This window comes from Dipodomys ordii, unplaced genomic scaffold (genome assembly GCF_000151885.1).
Source record: "Dipodomys ordii isolate 6190 unplaced genomic scaffold, Dord_2.0 Scaffold42, whole genome shotgun sequence".
NCBI classification, from domain to species: domain Eukaryota; kingdom Metazoa; phylum Chordata; class Mammalia; order Rodentia; family Heteromyidae; genus Dipodomys; species Dipodomys ordii.
This window is the reverse complement of record NW_012267258.1, coordinates 4,775,435-4,787,606: the sequence shown is the minus strand read 5'-3', so window position 1 is coordinate 4,787,606 and position 12,172 is coordinate 4,775,435.

The following is a 12,172-nucleotide window of genomic DNA, read 5'->3' as shown; positions in this document are numbered from 1 at the left end:
CTTATAGATGTGTATGTGTGTGTGTGTGAGAGAGAGAGAGACAGAGACAGAAACAGAGAGAGACAGAAAGAGACAGAAGGGAAGAGAAAGAGAAAAGGGAAGGGAGGAAGAAGGAAGGAAAAAAGGAAGGCAGAGATAGAAGAGAGAGGGGGAGAGAACAAGAGGAAAAGAGACAGAAAGAGAAATTCCACCCATCTTCAAGAAGGTAGGTAGAAATTTCTTTTAAAAAATCAAAATAAGTACAAATACTTTTCATGTAAAGAGAATTTTTGAAAGGAGGACATTTTCTTAGTAATTTGTTAAGATAGTAGATATCTCCATAGTTTCCAAACAGTAAAGCACCAAGCATCTACAAACTCAGCCTGCTGTCTGTGAGAACGATAAGACTCTCTACTTTCCCTCTCAATAATGGCTCAGTTTGCATAATAAATTATACAGGCATTCAAATCAGGATCAGCTTTTAAAAACTGGAGCCCTCAAGGAGTTACGCATTATGTAATAGATCCTATCTTTGCTATCATCATCATCATCATCATCTAATTTAGTGGGCGCTGGTGGCTCATGCTTGTCATTCTAGCTACTCAGGAGTTTGAAATCTAAAGATTGTGGTTCAAAGCCAGCCAGGGCAGGAAAAGACTCTTATCTCCAATTAGCCAACAAAAAGCTAGGAGCGGTGGTGTGGCTCAAAGGTAGAGAGCTAGCCTTGAACGAAGTACAGCATCCAGGCCCTGAATTCAAGCCTTAGTACAGACAGAAGCAAACAAATATAAGAAAATCCAAGGGCTGATTGCTCTCTGTTGCCATGACAAGGGGACATATATGTCAATGATAATGCTGCCACTAACCTGAGTGTGGACACACAGCTCTTTCCTCAAGCCCTTGGTTGCTTCATGCTCAGAAGATGCCCAGCTTAACTAGGAGAGGCTCTGAAAACCACAAGTGTAGTTCACCAATCGTCCAGCAGGGGGAAATCAGTAGCTCAAAGACAACTGCTGGGAGTTACTTGTTAGTTCAGTGTCCCCTAGTGGCCATTTATCTCATAAATGAACAAGCTGTCCTCTGTGAGAATTCCAAGGATCAAGGCCTCTTAATAATGCATGCATAATCTGAAGACCTACTGAGTGACAATAGTTTGTCCTTCTATTAGCAGATAAGGGAAGGGAAGGACAGGGAGCCTAGTGGCATAACCAAAGCTTGGTCTGTTTTCAAAGCACAGATAGGAAATAAAACTAGGATTTCTGAGTTAAGTCCCAGTTCTTTTCTTTTTCTTTTCTTTTTGCCCGTGCTGGACTTGAACCAAGTGTCCTGGGCACTGTCCTTCACCGTTTTTTCCCCCCTCAAAGCTAAGTCTCTACTACTTTTGGCTAGTTAATTGGAGATAAGAATCTCAAGGACTTTTCTGCCTGGATTGGCTGTGAACTGTGATCCTTAGATCTCAGCCTCTTAAGAAGCTAGGATTACAGGCCACAGCCATTAGCAACTGGATATCCTAGTTAATAACTTACAAACTCTCATTTGTGTCTCTCCCTTTTAAAGAGGGACACCCAGAACTGGGAGATTTCTTGTTGGGATCAAGCTATACATGTCTGCATTTGAGTATCATATCATGTTGTGTTTCTGTGTTGATCATGGGACTTGAACTCAGGGCCTAGGTGTTGTCTTTGAGTTCCACTTCTGGTTTTCAGGTGGCTAATTGGAGATAAGGGTCTCACAGATTTCTTTATCTGGGCTGGCTTTGAACTGCAACACTCAGATCTCAACCTCCTGACTAGGTAGGATTTCAGGCCACCAGTGCCCGGCTCACATCATGTTAGTGTTGATACATGGGGAGGTTTCCACTGACTCCAGCTCTATGCGTCTTTTCTCCTCACCCTTCTGCTAAGGTATATCTTTCTTCCTCTTCCTGTCCCAGTAGTTTCCTACATGTCAGCATTAGTCTTTATTAAGTTTCTTTTTAAAATTATTCAAGGATTATCTTTAAAGACACTTTGACTATTCAGCCAGGCACTGGTGGCTCACACCTGTAATCCTAGTTACTCAGGAGGTAAAGATCTGAGGACTGAGGTCCAAAGCAGTTGAGGCAGATAAAGCCAAGATACTCTTATCTTCAATTAAGCAGCAAAAAGCTGAAAGTGGAGGTGTGGTTCAAGGAGTAGAGTATCAGCCTTGAGCAGAAAAAAGCCAGGTGAAAGTTTGAGGACCTGAGGCCAAGACCTGGTACTAAAGAATTCATTAATCAGAAATAACGAAAAACAAAAATTCAGTTCATTGGCTCAAGATTTTCAAACTGTGTTGAATTCTAACTTTGAGACAAACCGCTTCATGAACAAATTTTTGTTTCCTTTGCACGGTATCATTTACTTCCACTGAGCAGATGATGTTTTATATAGCACAGATAGACATGGGTATCCATGTTGTGTTTCACGTTGTAGAAATGCTTGTGGAGAGGGTGTACCCCGAGGCTCAGGGATGCTGCGATTCCTAGCAGATCAGTTGGCATCAGCTCGTTACCCTGGGCCTTTGGCTTGCAGGGAAATGTTGCATGTGGAAAATTTCTTGAAATTTCGAAGCAGATGTCAAATTCTTCAACGTTGTGCCAACGCGCCATCTCAGTGTGAATTTTTCTAATTTTCATGCATTTGGCACAAGGCTGGGAAAGGAGCTTTGAGCAAAATGGGGACAAGAAATCAAGAGAAAAACCCTGGAAAGAATACACCGAGGAGAAAGGCGACATAAGCAATGACGAACGGAGTTGAACCACTGGGGAATGGAGCCATGACTGAGGCCCAGAGCAGGCCATGCCATGACCTCACCTCCAGATGTTCATGGAGATTGCTGCACTACTCACCATAGCCAAGTTCTGGAAGCAGCCCAGATGTCCGACAATGGACAAATGGATCAAGAAAATGTGGCATAACATTTACAACGGAACTTCATTCATCCGTCAGGAAGGGTGATATTAAGTCATTTGCAGGAAAATGGATGGGCCTGGAAAAAAATATATTAAGTGATATAAGTCAGGCTCAGAGAGTCAAAGGATGTATGTTTCCTCCTATATATGGAAGTTAGATGGAAATCACAAACCTATGGGGAAACATGTACAGAGTTATTTGCATATATACTCAAACATCTTGACTAAAGTATGTATATGCAGGGGAGGATTCCAATAGTGTAACTCCTTTGAACCACTAATTTACAGTTGAACAAAATGAATTCCAGGAAGCTGGAACATGTGCTGTCAGGAGAGGAAGTCACCAGGAGAGAGAGCAAATAAATGGAGAGAGGAAGGGTGAGCAAATATTCAGGAACAAAGCAAAATGAAACAAAACAAAAAGAATTGCACGTTGAAGATGAATTATTCAATGTTTTTCCAGAGCAGAAGAAGAAATGAGAACATCAAAATAATCCTCACAGGCAAGTTATAGTTGAAAGCAAAGGGAAAATATTTGGAATTCACAAAATAATTTATAGAATTCCAGCAAGGAGAGGTTTTTTTTTTTTTTTTCAATGTATTTTTTCAAAGTCGCAGAGTATCAGTAGCTTCCAGTAGAGGGAGATAGAGTGCCAACTGATATGACTTGGAAGCTTTGTTAGGACATGAAATTTAACAAGAGCAGAAATCCCACAGGAAAAGAAGGCTATAATTAATCATTTCACAAAGTGAAAACCCAGAGTAGTTAATCATCACGTTTATTGAGAGATGAGCAATCTTATTGATGACCAGAGAAATGTAAATCAAAACAAAAAATCATTTAATATTTTTAAAAAGCCTCTCTTTGTAGATTTACCACACCAAAATCTTGCTTACTTTGTCAAGTTGGTGGTTTTGACAGATTGGTTGACATCATTTTCTGTGGTAATGCAGCCCACAGAAACATAGGGTGACCAGTCCCCCTGCAAGTCCACTGAACAGTATCACATGTATGTCATCTCATGTACATTGCTCTGTGGACACTGACTCCTTCTAAGCCCTTTATTATTATTGTTGTTATTATAATTATTATTATACCATATATTTTTATTGTAAAGATACTGTACAGAGGGGTTACAGTTACATGAGTAAGGTAATGAGTACATTTCTTTTCAAGCATTGTTAACCTCCTTTGTTTTCCCCCTATCATCCCTTTCCTCCCCATCTCCCCAACTTCTCCCTCCCTCTACAAGTTGTAAAGTTCATTTTCAACATAGTATCTTGTACATGGCATTGTTACAATGGGTCAACCTGTATCCCTATTTAAGCATTTTGTTTTTTCCCTCCCTCTCCCCAAATTAGAAAAATGTATAAACAAGAAGCAGGGCACCAGAATCAAATACAGTGAAAACAGAGGTTATAGCATGGGGGAGGAACATACAAAAGAAACAAAAAAATTACACAGTACATTAAAAACAACAGCAAGAAAGATAGAACCTCTTGTGTCCCTATCTTGGGGTTCATTTCGCTTAGCACCATCTTATTTGGTCATATGTACATAGCTTTTGACCTTTCTGCTTGTCCTAGACATATACTAGTTAATGCAAATAAGGGAAACCATGGGACCTATGTTTTTTTGAGCCTGGCTTACTTCACTTAATATAATTTTTTCCAAGTCTTTCCATTTCCTAACAAATGGGGTGGTGTCATTCTTTCTGATGGAGGCAGAGAATTCATATATATATGCATACTGCATATATATGTACACATATCTATCTATCTATCTATATATATGTACACACTGCATTTTCTTGATACATTCGTCTACTGAGGGGCATCTGGGTTGGTTCCATATCTTAGCTGTGGTAAATAATGCTGCAATAAACCTAGCCGTGCTGGTAGCTTTAGTATGGTCTTGTTTGTGATCATTTGGGTAAATGCCCAAAAGTGGGATTGCTGGGTCATAGGGGAGCTCTATGTGGAGTCTTTTGAGGAACCTCCATACTACTTTCCAAAGCGGTTGAACAACTTTACACTCCTACCAACAATGCAGTAGGGTTCCCTTTTGGCCACATCTCCTTCAGCATCTGTTGTTATTAGATTTCTTGATTATAGCTATTCTAACTGGTGTAAGGTGGAATCTCAATGTTGTTTTGATTTGCATTTCTTTTAAGTAAGCCTTTTATTATTTTAACATGGAGGTTTTTTTTCTTTTTCCTTTTTGCCGATCCTAAGGCTTGAACTCAGGGCCTGGGTGCTGTCCCTGAGCCTCTTTGTGCTCAAGGCTAGTGCTCTACTACTTGAGCCACAGCACCACTTCTGGCTTTTTCTGAGTAGTTTATTAGAGATACGAGTCTTACACAGACTTTCCTGTCCAGGTTAGCTTCAAACTGTGATCCTCAGATCTCAGCCTTTGAGCAGCTAGGATTACAGGCGTGTACCACTCTTATTCATCAAACTCATCATACACGGGTACCATCTAGAAAAGTGGATTAATTTTCTCTACCCATTAAATAATTGAAAGTCTGCTGTACACTGGTGGCTCACCCCTGTGATCCTAGCTACATACTTAGGAGGTTGAGATCTGAAGATCAAGGTTCAAAGCCAGCTGGGATAGGAAAGTTTGTGAGAGTCTTATCTCCAATTAGTCACCAAAAAGTCAGACGTGGAGCTGTGGCTCAAGTGGTAGAGTGTTAGCCTGGAGGAAATAAGCTCAAGGACAGTGACCAGACGCTGAGTTCAAACCCCAGGACTAGCACCCCCATACACACACACACACACAAAGAAAAGAATTAAAAGGAAATGATTAAAATAAACAGAATAAATCTATTTGAAAAGGAAAGGAAAACCTTGCAAGTAGAGCTCCCCATCAGAAGACAGTCCAAAGAGGAGTCCAGTGGAATCCCCTTGGAGGGTGGGTGTTTTCTTTTGTTTAATGTAATGTTGTTGTTATTATTAAGATGTGTACAGAGAGTGACCATTTTATGATTCAGGTAGCAAAGGGTGTTTTTATAATGTGGGGCTCCTCCCCTTTTCCCCCCTGGGCTTTGATTGATCGAGGACTTCTTCAAGCACAGTCCTGCCTCTTTTTGTTTGTTGAGCAGACACCCAGGGAATTATGGGAAGAAGAAGCTCTTGAATAGGAAGAAGCATTTGAGCAGGAGCCCGAGGCACTATGGGAACAAGAAACTCCATGAATGGACACATGTTATCAGCCACATGTTACATCCACTAGCTTCTATCCCTATCTACCTCACAGTTCCCCCTTCTCTCTCTCCATGCCTCAATTTAAAAACTGCTTTTAGCTTCCAAAGGAAATTAGATGGAACCATTTGAAAACCACATAAATGCTATTGTTTTATGCAATGCATGTCTAAATCACAAAGGATTGTCCAAAGCCAGAATAAATTACCTTACCTGAAAAATATGCCTTGCCAAAACCTTTATTAACACAGCATGATCATCTTTTGAGTAGCAGATAAACGGCTCTCTTTGTTATCACTTTTCTCCCACTTGTGACACTTTGACTTTTTTAGTGCATTTCTAACACAAAACGATGTCTTGATCCAGGGTAGGGAAATCGGCTTGTTGAAATAATTAATGCCTGCTCTTCTGCCTTGTCTTTGACTGAGGCGGGATCGCAGACTTCGAGCAAACTCTGAGCAAACTCTCCTGACTCCTGAACTCAGTCATGTCAGGACCTGCCACCCTGCTGTGTGAGGGCTTGGGGAAGCCTGGGTGTGTAGGGCTGAGTGGACTTATGAGATAGTCAAGCAGAGAAAAAAGATCCAGCAATAAATGGCATATTAGTCTGGTAAAGATTAACTTGAAAAAAAAAAAAACAACTCTTTTAAAGTTGTTGTACAAAGGGCTTCAATTCATCATGCCAGTGATAAGAATCTACAGTCCCCCAAAATGTGAAAGTCCACACCCGTTTTCTTCCCTTTCCAGGCAACAAGCACCTCAATTCCCTAAGCAGGCCACACCTGGCTTAACAGGGGCCTGCTCTGTGGAACCAGGCCTGTGTAAATTAATTCCTCCAGGCTGAAACCACACACTTGCAAAGCCCATCCTGAAACATTCTTTTTTTTTGGGGGGGGCAGTCCGGTCGTGGGGCCTGAACTCTGGGCCTGGGCGCTGTCCCTCAGCTCTTCAGCTCAAGGCTAGTGCTCTACCCCTTGAGCCACAGCACCACTTCTGGCTTTTTTCTTTTTGCTTATGTGGTGCTGAGGAATCAAACCCAGGGCCTCAGGCATGCAAAGCAAGCACTCTACCACTGAGCCAACTTCCCAGCCCCATCATGAAATATTCTGTACCCTCCAGCCACCTCCAGCCAAGACCATACTTAAGTCCCTCCACCTCTGGCCCCCAATGAACCACACCTGAGGTCTCCTGATTCTCCTCAGTTCACCATGGTGTCCCTCTTCAACTCTCCATGAAAGTCGATCCGGTCTGTAGAGATCATTTTCTGCTCTTTCTTTAACACCCTCCTGATTCAGTTTCCTGACAAGTACAATGAATCTTGATCAATGTCACCCCTTCCATGTTTTCTCTCACATTCCCCCAAACCCACCCAAATCAACTTCTTGATTTATGCAGAAATAACTAGTAGGAAGTCCAATGAACAGGCTCTTCCACAGAAAGCATAGACTTAGATGATAAAGTCAAGTAAGTGAATTGGAGGTTTTTGCCTTTCGAATGGTTTAATAAATACCAGTCCATACTTGATGCCTCCAGATCTTCAGGAAAATGACACCACGTCCTCTCTGTTCAGAGTGTGTGTGTGTGTGTGTGTGTGTGTGTGTGTGTGTGTGTGTGTATGAGTCTTGCCTTAGCTAGAGTAGCCAGGGATACATAGGCTGGGCCTTGAAATATAAACAGACAAAAAAAGAAAAAGCAGTCATTTTCATATTCAAACACAATATCCAAATTGAAGTTGCTGGTTTAAAACCAACAGCTCCATCCAACTTTATATTTAAAGGTCATTGGTACAACTTATTTAGATGACACTAAAAAAAGGAATCTTGATTGTAAAAATCCAAAGGGATCTGTCTCAGAGAGCCAATAGAGACAAAGTGGAGGCAATGTTCATTATACTGCTGAGTGTATTGTTGGGATTTATATCTTTAAATTGGGCCTTTTTTTTTTTTTGGGTCCAGTCATGGGGCCTGAACTCTGGGCCTGGGCACTGTCCCTCAGCTCTTCAGCTGAAGGCTAGCGCTCTACCACTTGAGCCACAGCGCCATTTCCGGCTTTTTTGTTTTTGCTTATGTGGTGCTGAGGAATTGAACCCAGGGCCTCAGGCATGCAAGGCAAGCGCTTTAACCACTGAGCCACCTTCCCAGCCCTAAATTGGGCCTTTATAGACTGCTTCCCTAAATGTTTCTCAGAGAAGAGAACAGAATACGGACTGGAAGATTCATTTTCTCTAAATCCTGTCATTAGTGTGGCACTCTTGCTTGGGTGGTTGCAGTGGTTTTGTAGTGTATGAACTCTAACAGAACCTTAACCCCAGCCACATTGTCTAAACTGGAAAAATAAGGTTCGTCTATGTTTTGAAAGGAAGGGGAATCAGTGAATTTGCGTTGAAATTAAAAGTTTTTATTTTGGGGGAAGGTGGCTCAGTGGTAGAGTGCTTGCCTTGCATACATGAGGCCCTGGGTTTGATTCCTCAGCACCACATAAGCAAAAAAAAAAAAAGTTTTTATTTTGGGTATCTCTGCTACTGATACTGGGACTTGAACTCAGAGCTTGGACACTGCCCTTTAGCTTTTTTTTTTTTTTTTTGCTCAAAGCTGGTGCTCTATCACTTGAGCCATACCTCTACTTCCGGCCTGTTGGAGATCATCAGATCTCAGCCTCCTGAATAGCTAGGATTACAGATGTGAGCCACTGGCACCAGCTTACAATTTGAATGCCCCGCAAGGCTTATTTATTAAAGGTGGGGCCCATTGGAGGGTGGTGGAACATTTAAAAGGTAGGACCTAGCCCATTGGAGGCATGCCCTCAAAGAGGCTTTTATAGACTCCAACCTCTTTCTTTCTCTCTTTTGCTCCCTGCCTCATGTGATGAGATTTGGCCCCATCATACACTCTAGCCATAATGTGCCTCAGAGCCACAGGTCCAGAGGAATGGGGCCAAGCCATCACAGATGGGAACATCTAAAACCAAGAACCAAAATAACCCGTTCTCCTTTATAAGTCAATTACTTCTGGTGCCAGGAAGACAAATAACACAGAGACTCTTTCTTCCTGCACACAGAGTGGGGACTCAAATGTACCATTAAGGGCTGTGCAGGCTAAGATGACTTCTACAACCATTCCTGCTTTGGACTATGATGTAGCATTGGTCTACATCAGCACCCACACCCATCTGTGAACTGGGCAAAGGAAACTTCCACCAGGTCACATATAGGAGCCAAGAGAGAAGTCTTGATACCATAGTGGTGGCTGATAGGTGGTCATGTAAAGAGATGGGAAGCCATCTCTTTATAGTCCAGATTTACGCCCCAGATTCCAAACACACCTCTCCCATCACACAAATGGGGCCTGTGTAAGGTTGTGACATTCTGCATGTAAATTTGCACAGACCCTGATGGAGAGCTTGGGTTTCCTGGTTGCTTGAAGGATCTCTCTGTCCATGATCAGATGGTGTTCCGAGCAGCACGCCCACAGCTGGGTTTGAATGGGAAATGATCACCCACGGCAGGGAAGAGTGGAACTTGCCTGTGCTGAGACGCTTCCACTGGGCTTTGGCAGCTACTCTGCACAGCACCCTCCCTCCCGACCCACCGCTGCAGACAGCCTGCTAGCTGTACCATGGGATGTGGCAAAGGCTGTTATTGCTCGGAGCATTACTCAAAATGGACAGCTTCTGTAATTACCTACAGGAAGGACTGGAGTTACATTTCCTAGTGTGCTTTCTTCAAAATCTTGAAGGGGCTACTGAGTTCTGGGCCACTTTGTTTCTTTCTTTGCTTGCTCAATCCCTCCCTCCCTCCTTTCCTTCCTTCCTTCCTTTTTTCCTTCCCTCCCTCCCTCCTTCCCTGCTTCCCTTCCTTCTCTCTCTCCTTCTCCTTCCTTCTCTTTCTTCTTCCCCCTCCTCTTCCTTCTTCCTGTTGTTCTTCATATCTTCTTGGTCTTGTTTTCCATTCGGTGGCAGTCCTGAAGCCTCAATTCAGGATCTGAGCTTTGCCCCTGAGCTTTCTTTGCTCAAGTCTAGCACTCTACCATTTGAGCGACAGTTCTACTTCTGGCTTTTTGTGGATAACTGGAGATAAGAGTCTCATAGACTTTCCTATGTGGACTAGCTTCAGATCACGACCTTCAGATATCAGCCTCCTGAGTAACTAGGATTATAAAATTGAACCACCAGCACCTGGATCTGTGCCCTCTTTCTTCGTGGCAGGAAAGTCTGGTACTTAACCTTTTTATCTTTGAGATTTCCCAAACAGGTTTCCAAGCAATGAGACCTCTTGAAGTTACACTGACTTGACTTTCTTTTTTGGAAGGCTATTTCTCCACCTTCTGAAATGAATGTTAACTTTCCAAGATGTAAAGAATATTGCTATTGCCTGCTCACCAGGTCTCTTTAACATGTTATTGTTATCATAGAGGGTCCAGCATGGTAGCCATATTGTTAATGTATTCAGGGATCAGGAAAAAGACCACAAGATAAGTGTGTGAGTTCACTGGATCCACCATCTGAAGGACTTAGGCTAACATTCTACTTAACACCTGGCCTCCATATGTCTTGCTCTTAACAGGGAGACAACCATGGTGTTTCAGCCAATGTTATTAGTGGAAATTCACTTCCTCCATCCAATAGTCCTTGAAAGATCTGGTTATTCCCTTCATTAAGTCTTTTTTGGGGAGATATAGATTGTATGTATTGTGTGTGTGTGTGTGTGTGTGTGTGTGTGTGTGTGCGTGCTTGCGCACACCAGTCCTGGGGCTTGAACTCAGAACCTTTGTTCAAAGCTGGTTCTCTGCCACTTGAGCCTCTTCTGCCCTTTCGGTGGCTAATTGGATATAAGAGTCTCACAGACTTTCATGGCTTTGACTCATGATCCTCAGATCTCAGTCTCTTGAGTAGCTAGGGTTACTGACATCAGCCACCAGTGCCTTAGCTTAGATTGTATGTACTTTAGTGGTGTCTTTTCAGTGTTTTTGCTCACAGACTTCCTCAACCCATTTTGGTTAGCTGGTTCTCAACCTGAGAATGAACTCAGATCTTTAAATGGATGAGGATTCATAGTTTGCCCAAATTCCAATTTGCATCATCTTTCTATGACTTTTTGGGTACGTAAGTCAAAGAACACTAGGCTAGGAAGGCGGCTAGTCAATCTCATTTGATGCCTTCTTGGCCATCATTATAGAACTCTGCATGTCAAGACTTAATAGACATTATGCCCAAAGCCCATCTTGCTTCTGATAATTATATTCATCTACCAGGCCTCTGATATTCCAGAATCTTCTCACCTCACTGCCACTAGTGAGCCCAGTACCATAGCTACTGTCTTCCAGGGCATCTAGGTGTCCCGAGTCTCTCAGCAATGGAAATGTCCCCTCACTCACAGAGTCTACATTGTTTCACTAAAAGAAATGTCTTGGGGCTTTTCCAAGACCTAAAAATAAGTTGTGGAGTTTTCTACTGTTCTCTCATAATCCATTTTACCAGGCCAGCCTCCGGAGTCTCTCAACACTTCCCCTGACTCAAAAAGGGAAGTTCTGGCATCATCATCTCCTTTTCCTGGTAAGACATTCCAACAGTGTGACACTGCTGGTCTGCTATAAACCCAAGGTTCCGGTTTATCTTGTTTAAGGCAGTTAGCCTTGTCTAACTCAGAGTAGTTTTGTGTTTATCTAAGAATCTGCCATGAAACCAAGAAGAGAACATAGTATTTTGGTGTTCTTTGGGTTTCTGTAAACTGTTTAAAGAAGGCAAGACAGCTTGTTCCATGTTCTTTTTCATCCTGGGAATTTTCTTCTCAAGGAGTACCTTCATGTCCTTGATAATCTGGGTACTTGGAGCTCGTGTGAGATTTTTATTTTACACACTTTGTTTCTTTCCCCTTCTAAATTAGTTATAAAACAATGAGGGGTTGGGAAGGTGGCTCAGTGGTAGAGCGCTTGCCTTGCATGCCTGAGACCCTGGGTTCGATTCCTCAGTACCACATAAGCAAAAAGAAAAAAGCCGGAAGTGGCGCTGTGGCTCAAGTGGTAGAGTGCTAGCCTTGAGCTGAAGAGCTGAGGGACAGTG